This window comes from Hyperolius riggenbachi, chromosome 8 (assembly GCF_040937935.1).
Source record: "Hyperolius riggenbachi isolate aHypRig1 chromosome 8, aHypRig1.pri, whole genome shotgun sequence".
Classification (NCBI taxonomy): domain Eukaryota; kingdom Metazoa; phylum Chordata; class Amphibia; order Anura; family Hyperoliidae; genus Hyperolius; species Hyperolius riggenbachi.
In genome coordinates, this window is record NC_090653.1 from 145,018,148 (window position 1) to 145,032,916 (window position 14,769).

The window sequence follows — 14,769 nt, forward strand, 5'->3', positions numbered from 1 at the left end:
GCGCACCATGGCAAGAGTGCAGGCCGTGGCAATTTTCAAGCCCATATGGTCGCCGGGCTGAGATAGATGAATGATAGAACAACAGTGACTGTCCAGCTGATCAAATTTCGTCTGTCCACAATGAAGCAACGACCTTATTATCGTGGGTGTGCGCCCCCCCCCCCCCCCGACACACTCATACAGCTGCCGGTCATTGATTCATTGTGATACACAAGCCCCTTCACCGAGGCAAGGTAATGATCACAAAGGTGAAGGGGAACATGTACGTGCCTTTTGTTTTGTTGTTGCAGCTGCAGTGCAGCCAGAAAAATTAGGCAGGCATGTACACGCACCTGAAAGCGGCCGGTGCTAGCAGCGGCTTTAAAAATTCAGGAATCCGCCTGGAGTCCTGGACCCTGTTAGTGGTGGCGAAGAAGGCAGTCAACCGGCCTGCGGGCAGAGACGCTGTGTGGGGACTGACTTAGTCTTGGGGCAGGCAGTCACACGGCGGGCAGGCAGAGATGCTGTGTGTGGGGACTGACTTAGTCTTCCGGCAGGCCTGAGTGTGCTTTGCAGACCAGGCATCCGTGGTCAGATGGAACCTTGACCCAACGTTGTGTGCCAGAGATGTCACCATTTGCCTTTCAACATCACAGTACAGTTTAGGTATCGCCTTTTTTTAGAAAAAATTGCGGCCTGTTATCTTCCACTGCGGTGTGTGGCTTTTCTTTTGTGTGCTGCTTTTCCTCAGGTGGTCATCCCATTGCAGTTTGTGCTTTGTAATCATGTGCCTTTGTAAGGTAGTTGTCCCTACACGGGTCTTGGTCTTTCCACGGCTCAGTTTTCAGTGGCAGAGAGTACAGATGGCATTGCTCTCATCTGAGGCAGACACACAAAAAAAATTCCACACCGCTGAGCCCTGGGGTGATGGCACTTTGGTGGTGGCGGCCGACTGAGTGTTAAGTGGGGTGCCAGAATCAGAGCATGAGGAGGTAGATATGTCACGCTTCTGTGCGAAAGCTGAGAAAGATGAGGTGGTGTTCTGTGTTAAATAGTTAATAACGTCCTGACAATATTGGGGGTTGATGGAACGTGCCCTCTTCTGAACACTGTACTTTGGTCGAGGGCCGCACAAAATTATGACAACTCAACCTCGAACAGACCTGCCAGGTTGCCTGCCTCTGCCTTTTGTTTTGTCCATATTAGGGGGGGGGGGGGTGAAGTGAAAGGTATGCACTGACTTGACTAATACAATGTGCAGTCACACAGGTGCAGTTAACATGGAGTGGTATATCACACTGCGTGCACTCACGTAGGTAGGTGGGTGCACTGAACACAACAGGTAGGTGTATGCAGTAATTGGTATTACAATGTGCACCTGTCACACACAGACAGGTAGCGGACAGGCACAGGTGCACTGTGAACAACAGGTAGGTAGGTAGGTATATGCAGTAATGGGTATTACAATGTGCACCTGTCACACACAGACAGGTAGCGGACAGGCCCAGTGACACTGTGTTTGCTCACGTAGGTGGGTGCACAGTGAACAACAGGTAGGTATATGCAGTGATGGGTAATGTGCACCTGTCACACACACAAGTAGTCACTGAATGTGCTGGGCCTGGCAGTGGCACACACAGTATGAATTATCAAGGCAGTCTATGCAACACAAGTGTAAGTGGGACACACAGAAAAAAAATAGATCACAAGAACAAGATTAGCTCTTAAAAGAGCTGTTGTAGGCGGGGTGCTATTTTAGCAATAAGAATCAGCAAGGAGCAAGCTAAGAAGCCTACAAGAGCCTAACTAATCTTTCCCTATGCGAGTGTCTGCAGCAGCTGTCCCCCTCTGGGGAGAGTGGCTCCAGGAGGGAGTGTAGCCTGATTGGCTACAATGTGCCTGCTGACTGTGATGTAGAGGGTCAAAGTTGACCCTAATGGTGCACTATGGGGGAGAACCAAACTTCCAGTAATGTTTGCGGTTCTCCACGATCGCAAACCCCCGGAAGTTCCCGTGGAACCGTTTGCAGGCGAACCGTTCGGGCCATCTATACTCCTAGGTCCATCACACTGGTGAGGAAAAGAACTGTTTCAACATGAAATGCACAGACATAGTTAAAACTGAAGAGTAAGCCAAGAACAGGCAAACTGAAGAGTAAGCCAAGAACATGCAAATGGTCCCGCCAACAGGCTTAAGTGGTATAATGTGTCAAGAAGTAGCAATCAGATATATTCAGGTCAACTGACCAAAGTGAACCAGGAGTAAACAGTAAATTGGACAGGTAACTTTGAATCTCTAATATTACATACACTTGAAGTCAATATGACCAGGCCCTATAGGTACAGAAAGAAAGTCGATAAACTTTATTAATATTTACTATAAATTGTAAAAAAGGGGATATCCACACTCGTACGGGACACCCAAAAAGGGGATGTGGGGACCCAAACACATATGGTCATGTGTCAATGAATGCTGTCTATTGTGGGTGTCGTTGCTGATTCCCGCCACTACTGTATATACATCCCGGGGTGGGGTGTAGCTAGCCCACAATCAGTGCAGTTTCTAGGCTAAAATGCACCCAGGGCGAGGGTGTAAAAATTGCGCCCCCCCCCCCCCCCCGAGCAAGGTATGGGTGCCTGCAGTATAGGTTAGCCAGGTCTAGTTGCACTTAGTATAGGTCCGCCCAGTATAGGTAGCCCAGAATAGGTACCCCAGAATAGGTAGCCAGCTATAGGTACCCCAGTATAAGTAGCCAGGCACAGGTGAGCCAGTATAGTTGCCCCCGCTATAGGTTAGCCAGGTAGGTGCCTCCAGTATAGGTAGCCAGTATAGTTGCCCCCAGTATAGGTTAGATAGGCAGGCGCCCCCGGTATAAGTTAGATAGGTAGGTACCCCAGTACAGGTTAGCTAGGTGGGTGCCTGCAATATAGGTAGCCAGTATAGTTGCCACCTGTATAGGCTAGCTAGGTAGGTAGGTGCCCCCAATACAGGTTAGATAAGTGCCCCCAGTATAGGTTAGAAAGGTAGCTGCCCCCACAGTATAGGTTAGATAGGTAGCTGCCCCCCCCCCAGTATAGGTTAGATAGGTAGGTGCCCCTCAGTATAGGTTAGATAGGTAGGTGCCCCCCAGTATAGGTTAGATTAGGTAGCTGCCCCCCAGTATAGGCTAGATTAGACAGGTGCCCCCCAGTATAGGTTAGATTAGGTAGCTGCCCCCCCCCCCACCCCCAGTATAGGTTAGATAGGTAGCTGCCCCCCAGTATAGGTTAGATTAGGTAGCTGCCCCCCCAGTATAGGTTAGGTAGGTGCCCCTCCAGTATAGGTTAGGTAGGTGCCCCCCAGTATAGGTTAGATTAGGTAGCTTCCCCCCAGCGTAGGTTAGATTAGGTAGCTGCCCCCCAGTATAGGTTAGATAGGTAGCTGCCCCCCAGTGTAGGTTAGATTAGGTAGGTGCCCCCCCAGCGTAGGTTAGATAGGTAGCTGCTCCCCAGCGTAGGTTAGATTAGGTAGCTTCCCTCCAGTGTAGGTTAGATAGGTAGCTGCCCCCCAGTGTAGGTTAGATAGGTAGCTGCCCCCCAGTGTAGGTTAGATTAGGTAGCTGCCCCCCAGTGTAGGTTAGATTAGGTAGGTGCCCCCCAGTATAGGTTAGATAGGTAGCTGTCCCCTATAATGGAGGGGGAGCCGGAGCCACGGGGAGGGCAGCCCAACCTCTCCCTCCCTCTCCCGGGCCACCCTCCGTGCTCCCCCCTCAGATGCAGAGCGAGCAGCCATGAAGCGCTGTTTACAACTCACCTCCCTGGCTCCAAGCGCTGCTCTCTCGCCGCCGGTCTTCTCCTATCTGCCTACACGCTGATACACACGCTGCTTCCGGCTAAACAGGAAGCAGCGTGTGTATAAGTGTGTATACAGAGAGGAGACAGGCGGCGAGAGAGCAGCGCTTGGAGCCAGGGAGGTGAGTTGTAAACAGCGCTTCATGGCTGCTCGCTCTGCATCTGAGGGGGGAGCACGGAGGGTGGCCCAGGAGAGGGAGGGAGAGGTCGGGCTGCCCTCCCCGCTGCTCCGGCTCCCCCCTCCATTACAGCGCCCCCCTCCCAACAGCGCCCCGGGCGGCGGCACGCCCTGCACGGCCCTAGAAATGGGCCTGCCCACAATAGCAGAACAAAAAGGAACGGCCTCACTTGGATCTACAGACCAGAGTATACACATTGCAAGGTGCCTGATATAGCTGCCTGAAACAGTGTGCTAAGGTTCTCACTCGAGTCTGTGATCACAAGATTAGAGAAGGCATGCATAGAGTGTTGCTATACATAATTACAGTGCTGTAAATGCGACTTTAACATGTTTCACCTAACGGCTTCCTCAGAAGGTGCTGAACATATTTACAGTGAAATATATCGACATTATGTACAACCACCACCCAGTCACAGCATGTCCCCCATAGTAAAAGCCCAAGTCAGAGCTGAGGACGCCGGCTATGGTGTGAGTTTAAATGGTGGAAGGTGAGTGTATGGTGCCGCCCACTGGGTGGGACAGGATCGTGCCCATGAGTTATGTAATACATATTACTAGTGGCATTAGAGGGATAATTCCCTTAAAGGGAAGGTCCAAGCAAAATAAAAAAAATGAGTTTCACTTACCCAGGGCTTCTACCAGCCCCATGCAGCCATCCTGTGCCCTCGTAGTCGCTCACTGCTGCTCTGGTCCTCCTCTGTCAGCTTGCCGACCTTGGAGGTCGGCGGGCCGCATTGCATAAATTTTTACGCATTCCCGCTAGTACAGGAACATTAACACATACATTTTTACGCGTTAGTGGTTCAATGCGTAAATTTTTACGTGTTGAACCATTAACGCGTAAAAATGTATATGTTAATGTTCCTGTACTGGCGGAAATGCGTAAAAATGTACGCAATGTGGCCCGCCGACCTCCAAAGTCGGCAAGCTGACAGAGGGGGACCAGAGCAGCAGTGAGTGACTACGAGGGCACAGGATGGCTGCATGGGGCTGGTAGAAGCCCTAGGTAGGTAAGTGAAACTCATTTTTTTATTTTGCTTGGACCTTCCCTTTAAAAACTCTGATTGGCCGGTGCCCTGTGCTCTGTATGCGCTGATAGCATCCATGCCGACGGATTCCAAATACCAGCGACGTCACATCTGTTGGTCACTGGCGACGTCACATCCACCGGCGGCGGCCGTCACCATGGTGACCGTTGTTGTTCGCATGTCACTGTTTATCAGATGCGTGCGGATGTGGAAGGAGGCGTGTATATGGGTGGTGAGGTTGATCACCATACTGATCCCAAAATGCCGTTCTTCCTGACAGGGATGCTGTTTATTAATGCGATCAAGAGAGGCTCTACTTGATCACATTAATTGGAGCAGTTGTTCCTCATTCCCATTCCAGATGACAAAGATGTCATCGATGAAGAAGTAATAGGAGAGGGACTTGTGGGTGCAGGTTGATAGAAAATCCCTCTCCAACTTCCCCGTGAACAGATAAGCATATTGGGGTGTGAAGCGTGTTCCCCATCCTTTGCAGGTAGACCTCCCGACCAAAGGTGAAATAACTGTGAGTGATGATGAACCTCAAGAGAGGTATCACCGATTTTATGGGAAGGTGATATGGCATCAGAAATTGTTTGCAAGCTGTGAAGTTAAAGGAAATCTACCTGGATTCTCTATACAAGAACAGAAAACCTGGATTAATAAGTATGTATAAAACGTAACATCATTTGGCTGTCCTTGCAGATTTTTTTTCCTCCATTAGAATGGCTGACTCTTAAGGGCCCATTCACACCTAAAATCGCTAAATGCTAGCAATTAGCGTTAGCACTTCGCGCTGGTGATTTTTCCGCAATTTAACATGGAAAAAATCACTGGACAAATCCAGGTTTTTGGAGCGATCACGATTAGAGGTTCTATATATGCTAATTGTGATCACTCCAAAATCACCGGAAAAATGCTGCAGGCAACGTGTTTGCGATTAGCGATAATAGAGAAACGCCCATGATCGTCGCTAATTGCGGCAGTGAGAACGCTGCCATAGGCTAGAATAGCACTAGCATTTTTAAAAACTGCTAGCTCTTTATCGATTAGTGGGAATCGCGTGTTTCCCGCTCAAGTGTGAATGGGGCCCTAACACTTCTGTTTGTTGGCTTAGAGAGAAGTTGATTATTGTGTGTGTTTAACTCAGTGACAAATGCTGCCAGAGTTCACTGAGGAAGTCTTTTTACATTTCAAAGGGTTATAACTATGTTAAATCATGTCAGATTGAGCCTACAGAATCATATATAAGTCTGTATGTGATTCAAAACGTCTTATAGTACGGTTCTGACACAGTCCTGTATATTGCCTGAAGAAGAAACTCAACATTTTGAAAGCTTTCAATAAACACATTTTGCAATGTACAGTTAGTCATTTAAATATCATCAGAATCCACTTTTGTGGGTTTGATGTCTGCATTTCTGTTCCTCGACTAACACTGGACCACATTTCACTTGCTTCCAGTTACATAGGGGTTGACTTACCAAATCTCATGAATTCTCTTAACATTTTTTTTCTTCTTGGGTGTCTAATGCCTAGTACACACCATACAATTTTCTGTTAGATTTTTCATTAGATTTTCTGTAAGATTTTCTGTAATTAGATTAGATTATTTTCTGTAAAGTACTGGTAGAGACTGGTCATTAACTCTGGTGCATTGTCTTCTGGTTATCTCCTGCTGAGTAAAACAATGCTTAATTTCTTGGCAGATAGGTGGTTAGATAGATAATTTCCAACATATTGGAAATTATCTATCTGGCAGCAGGTAAATCTTACAGAAAATCTTACAGAAAATTGTATGGTGTGTACTAGGCATAAAAGGTTTTACACAGATACGATGAAAAACAGATGATAAGGTGACAAAAACTCATCAGATAGATTTGTGAATCAACATCATAAGGAGTACTATCACTTGAAAAGCTTGTAAATGGTACATTAGAGTTGATTCAGTAAACCCCTGTGAAATTGGTATGTGCAGACAGCACTAACCAATTTTATTGGTATTCATGCAAGTAACACAGTTAATGTTGTGCACAGAGTGCAGCACCTATGATGTGCAATAATAAAGTGATGCACCTTATGCCATTTGTGAACAAAAATTTTACCGGGGCTTAGGGAATCAACCCCAATCTGTGGAATACAAGATTCATAATTGAGAATTCAGATAACAACACCATTTACTGCAGATAGTAAATATTAGCTTCCAAATCCGCTGAAATGTTGATGATTGTAATGCTGGGTACACACTATAAGATTTTATGGTCGATTTACTGTCAGATCAATAATTTCCAATAATTATTTTCGATTGGAACTAATCGATCTGACAGTAAATCGACCATAAAATCTCATAGTGTGTACCCAGCATAAGGACTCTATGATGCATAAATGGAAGGCTTTGCACTATAGTTCAGAGGCTGCCCCCTTGCATGTGTGCATCATGTATCATGCAGGTGTATCATAGCTCCAAGTGTAGACAATGGCATTGTGCACTTCGCAGGGTTAAAAGTCTTGTCTATGAAAGGTACTGATAAAGAAGCTCTCAAACCAGCATGTCAAGTGTCCTACTACTGTATTATAGCTTACTGAAAAGAACTGTTATTTTCTGTTTATTTTTCCACAGCTAAATAATTCTAGGTCTTTGTTGTGTCATGCCATAAAAACCTCATGTTAACCTGTCTATTCAACTTCATTCACAGCAGATGGAGGGGATTTAACAGGTGAAATCTATAAGGGATCAAAGCCTTCACCTGGATTATACCAGTCAATCTCTGAAGTAAAGTAGACATCAGTAATGGTCTGTGCAGTCAGAACAGAACTGATAAAACCTAAACACAACTACAGCAAAACAAGAGAAAAAAAACACATGCAAAACACATAAAATCTACTTTCAGATATTACATCCTACAATTAAAGAAAACACAGAACACAGAAAATAAAGCAACAACAATTCAGGGGTAAATTTTTAAGTAAGGTTAATATTGTATACCTACCTGAATTTATTAAGTAAGCTGTGTCTATGATCTACCTGTTGGTGGAGATGTAACTAGCGAACGGTTCGCCGGCGAACGGTTCCAGGCGAACTTTGGGGGTTCGCGTTCGCCTGGACCAGGCGAACTTTTGCGGAAGTTCGATTCGCCCCATAATGCACTATGAGGGTCAACTTTGACCCTCTGCATCACAGTCCTACCTATGCCTACCTACATACAAGAAGATAATAAGGTCGTTGCTTCATTGTGGACAGACCAAATTCGATCAGCTGGACAGTCACTGTTGTTCTATCATTGAGCTACCACAGCTCGGCGACCATATGGGCTGGAAAACTGCCACGGCCTGCACTCTGGCCATGGTGCGCCCCAGTCCAGCACGGCCGTCACTATGCAAACAGCTGTTTGCGGTGCGTTACACAGTGAGTTTGGTGTGTCAGTGTGAAGCAGAACTCTAATTACACTCCCTGATTGATGTATACACATGCAAGATGTTTGAAAGCACTTTAGGCCTGCAATTTAGCATTTAATGTGATTTCTGCCCTTTAAATGCTGCTTTGCGTCAAATCCAGATTTTTCCCCGGGGCTTTTGGTGTCTATCGCTCTCATCCATGCCCTTCTCCAGGTGTCTCTCTACCTGTTGGTGGCACTATTTATGTGTTGCACTGAATGGCCTGTGAACTGGCTTCCTGTGGATTTCCTCTTTGCCAACTGCTGTGCGTTAATCATGTCCTGTGTTTTACTCCACTAACAAGTTGAGTGTCCGGTAGCATAATATTTTACCTATTACCCTTGACCCATGGCTTTGTTTTCAGACATTTTAATTATGCTACCAGTCAAGCCTTTCACTGCTTTTATTGTTGTGATTCTGATATGGAAATGGCATTGCTGGTTTGATATTGCCTTTTAGTCTTAGCTTGTAATATACAGCATATTCTTGACAGGATAGACTACACACAGACATCATGCTCGTGTTTTTTTTTTTTAAGAAGACAACTTTCTTGTTATCGATCCATCTCCATACATGGGCGGACCAATGCACATGGGATTACAGCATTTTAAACCAACACGATTCATACATTTATTCAACCTCTTCCGGTCACATCAATTATGATACCAGACGCTGCTGAACATATGAATAAAATGTTGCAGATGAAAGTAAAACTCACTAAATGGGTGCATAAAGCACTGCAGCTGGGAGAGGACTCCACAACAGGGGAGAGAGAAAGGGAGGGCCAAAGGCTCTACCATGGGGCAGTGAGAAGTGGAACAATCAACAACACTGGCAAAAATACTCAGTAGTTTATACTATCATTTAAAGAGATGTTGGATTTGATGTAGGAACTAGATGTCAGTGGAAGTAGTTGCTGCTTTCTTTTTTGGCAGTTGGAAACAGCAATTATTTCCCACTATGCAACAAGGCTCTCACAGTGTGATGTCAGCACCATGGTCCTGACATCACACTGTGGGAGGGGTTTCAACACAATATCAGCCATACAGATCCCTCTGATGATCCGTTTGAGAAAAGGAAAAGATTTCTCATGGGAAAGGGGGTATCAACTACCCATTGGGATGACGTTCAATCCTTGGTCGCGGTTCCTCTTTAATGCGTTGGTACGTGTTAGTACGCATTGGTACCCATTTTTTCCATAGCAGTGCATTGTGAAAAAGATTTCAGTTAAAACGCGCATAGTGGGAACTGTGCCACAGGAAAACATGGGCATTACTTTTAAATTCTGTTTTCTTTCAGTTTTAACTGAGGGCAACTGATTAAGTGTAAAACGGGCCTAAGTCTTATCTTGTAAGATACAGCATATGCTTGACAGAGTATAGACTACACAGACTCCATGCTTGTTCATTAAGGCAAAACATCTCTTTCTCCAACCTTTTTTTTGAGACTCAACCTTATTTTAACACTTCCTGGCTAACAAACTGTCACATTCTCGTGTGACACAAGATCAGTGTTTTATAACTTTTTAGGGGCACATACCTGAGCATTGGACATCCATCCCTACTCTGTTTTTTTAGTCTTGAGAAAACTTGCCCTGTCTGCTTATATTCTAGTCTTTACCCTTTTAAACATTAGAGCCTATTGATACATAAAGTAGTGTAACCTGCTTGGCCCCTGTGCTAGTCACTGTGTGTGGCATGGCCAATCCAATTTAAGTGAAGGAGTCCAACCAACCACCGTGTCAAAATGCAGTCAACCCAAATCTTGTTTCCATACTGACTGTACAACATGGGGAGCTTTGGTAGTACCTCTGTACAGCATTTTCTTTTTCCTGTTTTCTTGCCAATGCTGCATATAAATTGTATATGTGTCTGTATTTGTTATTTGTTTGCATATTGATGATAATTATTACTTAGCTTAGCTTATTACAGAGTTTATCTTTTACAAGCTATTTCAGGCTATGTCCCTTGTAGAGATGGCCCGAACCTCCGATTTTCGGGATCGCAAACTTCCGCAAAAGTTCGGTTCGCGCGAACTTTCGAGAGCCGCAATAGACTTCAATGGGGAGGCAAACTTTGAAAACTAGAAACACTTATGCTGGCCACAAAAGTGATGGAAAAAATGTTTCAAGGGGTCTAACATCTGAGTTTTTGCATGGATGAGTGGGATCGATGCCAAAAGTCCCGGGGAAAAATCTGGATTGGACGCAAAGCAGCGTTTAAAGGGCAGAAATCACATTGAATGCTAAATTGCAGGCCTAAAGTGCTTTAAAACATCTTGCATGTGTATACATCAATCGGGGAGTGTAATTAGAGTACTGCTTCACACTGACACACCACACTCACTGTGTAACGCAACGCAAACAGTTGTTTGTGTTATGACGGCCGTGGTGGACTGGTGTGCACCATGGCGAGATTGCTCTTTCTCAGTGATATCAGGTAATGTCTGACTGCCTTATCAACTTTCAATGGTTATTTCTCTACCATTGTTAAAGCTTACATCTATTTTTTTTAAATTACATTTTCTGCTTGCTGTTCAGTACCTGTAACGAGAATCTGTTATGGAGGGCAAGTCTGCCATTGTGAGTGAGCCATTGTGAGTGACCACGGGTAATGGCCGGGGAATCAGGGTTCGATTCCGGTCCGGAGTGGGAGCCTGAGAACTGGCTACTACCACCACACATCCAAGTAAGGACTAATTTGCTGTATAAGTTATGTACCTGCCCTGACCGTGCTTTGTAGACCAGGCATCTGTGTTCAGATGGACCCTTGACCCAACGCTGTGTGCCAGAGATGACACCACTTGCCTTTAATGAGAATATGTTATGAAGGGCAAGTCTGCCATTCATTCAACTGCGTGAACATTTCAATGGTACTTTCTCAGTAGCATGGTGACCACGGGTAATGGACGGGGAATCCTGGTTTGATTCCGGTCCGGAGTGGGAGCCTAAAAAATGGCTACCACCACCACACATCCAAGGAAAGCAGCAGGCATGCTGTGGGCAAAGGAGCAGGAACGGCTACCACCAGACATCCAAGGAAGGCAGCAGGCACGCTGTCGACAAAGGAGCAGGAACGGCTACCACACATCCAAGGAAGGCATCAGGCATGGCATGCACGTCCCGAGGTAGTGACCAAAAATATCAATACAGAAGGACTTTCGAGGCCCTGCTGTATATGAAATGAATCAACTTTAAATCCTTTAACGAGAGTCTGTTATGGAGGGCAAGTCTGCCATCCATTCAAGTGAAATGTATGCACTGACTGCCAGGTAAAATACATTGTGCAGTCAAAGATGCAGTGAAAGGTATGCAGTGACTACAAACAGATGTTTGTGTAGTGACAGCCGTGCTGGACTGGTGCGCACCATGACGAGAGTGCAGGTGATGGCGGCTTTCCAGCCCATATGGTCGCCGGGCTGAGGTAACTGAATGACAGAACGACAGTGACTGTCCAGCTGATCAAATTTGGTCTGTCCACAATGAAGCAACGACCTTATTATCGTGGGTGTGCCCCCTCTCCCCCCCGACACACTCATATAGCCGTTCGGTCATTGCTTCATTGTGATACGCATGTCCCTTCACCGCGGCAAGGTAATGATCACGAAGGGGAATTGGCACATGTACATACCTTTTGTTTTGTTGTTGCAGCTGCAGTGCAGCCAGAAAAATTGGGCAGGCATGTACACGCACCCGAAAAATCAGTATAGCGGCCGCTGCTAGTCAGGAATCCACCTGGAGTCCTGGACCCTGTTGGTGGTGGCGGAGAAGGCAGTCAAGCGGCCTGCAGGCAGAGATGCTGTGTAGGGAGCGACTTAGTCTTGGGGCAGGCAGTCACACGGCGTGTAGGCAGAGATGCTGTGTGTGGGGACTGACTTAGCCTTTGGGCAGGCCTGAGCATGCTTTGCAGACCAGGCATCTGTGGTCAGATGGAACCTTGACCCAACACTGTGTGCCAGAGATGTCACTTGCCTTTCAACATCACGGTACAGTTTAGGTATCGCCTTTTTTGAGAAAAAATTGCGTGATGGTATCTTACACTGCGGTGTGTGGCTTTGCTTTTGTGTGCTGTTTTTCCTCAGGTGGTCATCCCATTGCAGTGTGTGCTTTGTAATCATGTGCCTTCGTAAGGTAGTTGTCCCTACGCAGGTCTTAGTCTTTCCACGGTTCAGTTTTTGGTGGCAGAGAGTACAGATGGCATTGCTCTCATCTGAGGCAGACACACAAAAAAATGTCAACACCGCTGAGCCCTGGGGTGATGGCACTTTGGTGGTGGCGCCTACTGAGTGTTAAGTGGGGTGCCAGAATCAGAGCAGGAAGATATGTCACGCTTCCGTGCGAAAGCTGAGAAAGATGACGTGTTCTGTGTTAAATAGTCAACTACATCCTGACAATATTGGGGGTTGATGGCACGTGCCTTCTTCTGAACACTGTACTTTGGTCGAGGGCCACACGAAATCACGACAGCGCGACCTCAAACAGACCTGCCAGGTGGCCTGCCTCTGCCTTTTGTTTTGTCCATATTGGGAGGGATGAAGTAAAAGGTATGCACTGACTTGACTTATACAATGTGCAGTCACACAGGTGCAGTCACACAGGTATGCATGGAGTGGTATATCACACTGCGTGCACTCACGTAGGTAGGTGGGTGCACTGAACACAACAGGTAGGTATATGCAGTGATGGGTATTACAAATGTGCACCTGTCACACACACGTACCGTGAACAGGTAGAGTGACTGGTGGTATTAAATATCACACTGCGTGCACTAAAGTGAACAACAGGTAGGTATATGCAGTGATGGGTATTGTAATGTGCACCTGTCACACACAGACAGGTACCGAACAGGCACAGTGACACTGCGTGCGCTCACGTAGGTAGGTGGGTGCACTGTGAACAACAGGTAGGTATATGCAGTGATGCGTATTACAATATGCACCTGTCACACACACAGGTAGTCACTGAATGTGCTACGCCTGGCAGTGGCACACACAGTAGGAATTACCAAGGCTGTCTATGCAACACAAGTGTCTGTGGGACACACACACACAAAAAAAATAGATCACAGGGAACAAGATTAGCTCTCAAAAGAGCTGTTGAGGGGTGCTTTTTTTAGCAATAATAATCAGCATGGAGCAAGCTAAGAAGCCTACAAGAGCCTAACTAAGCTTTCCCTATTGGTCTATGCACAGCAGCTCTCCCTTCTCTAATTACTGCAGGCACACGAGTGAGTGAAAAGCCTGACGCTGCCTGCCTTTTATAAGGGGGGGGGGGTGGCTCCAGGAGGGAGTGTAGCCTGATTGGCTACAATGTGCCTGCTGACTGTGATGTAGAGGGTCAAAATTGACCCTAATGATGCACTATGGGAGCAAATCGAACTTCCAAAAAACCACCGAAGTTCGCCAGCGAACCGTTTGGGCCATCACTAGTCCCTTGCTGTGTTTATTTCACTCAATATACATATACATTACTATAGTACTATATATCTTTTCCAATGTCAGAATCTCCTCAGTTCCCGTTACCAAGCTTGGCCTTATCTACTTCACAGAGTTCCTGCAGTGAAACTTCAGCCTATCATCTACTGCAGATATTAACTATAATGATGCTGCTAAGTGCAAAAGTGATTGTCAATGTTATTTTTAAAGGTTGCTAAATATATTTTTATCTTGAAATCATGCCTCTCGTCCATGCCACACTCTTCCAGCGAACGGCATCTGAATAGCAGACACTAAATTGCCATAGCAACCAAAAACAATGCAGTTCTGACAAATATTCTCTTTGAGTTCTGGATTCTGCACATGTGCAAGTTGTGGGAAGTGCCTGCTGTAAGCAGTGGGCAGCTGGGAGCAGGTGGTTGTGGAAAAATATATATTTAGAAAACATGAGGATTACATTGGAAACCGATTTTTTGTTCTTTTAGATGCTATACTATAATTGTTCATTACTTCTAGACAAACATTACAATTATGCAGCACTTTTAAAGCACAACTAACGTGAGAGGGATATGACTGCCATGTTTATTTCCCTTTAAGCACTGTAAATTGCCTGGCTGTCCTGCATACCCTCTGCCTCTAATACATACACCTTGAACAAGCATGCTGATCAGATGTTTCAGGCAGCAGAATAAAATAAGAAACACAGTCTGGTTATTAATATGTTTTGCACATGTCACATGTCACCTCAGTTACACTTTAAGCTATGCTAATTATTACCATCCCCACCACCGCCACTTCCACATATATACTTTCTTCTGAGACCACGCCCAGTTATTTTCACATGTGTCTCCTATACTCATTTTTGAGATGATATCTATACCCA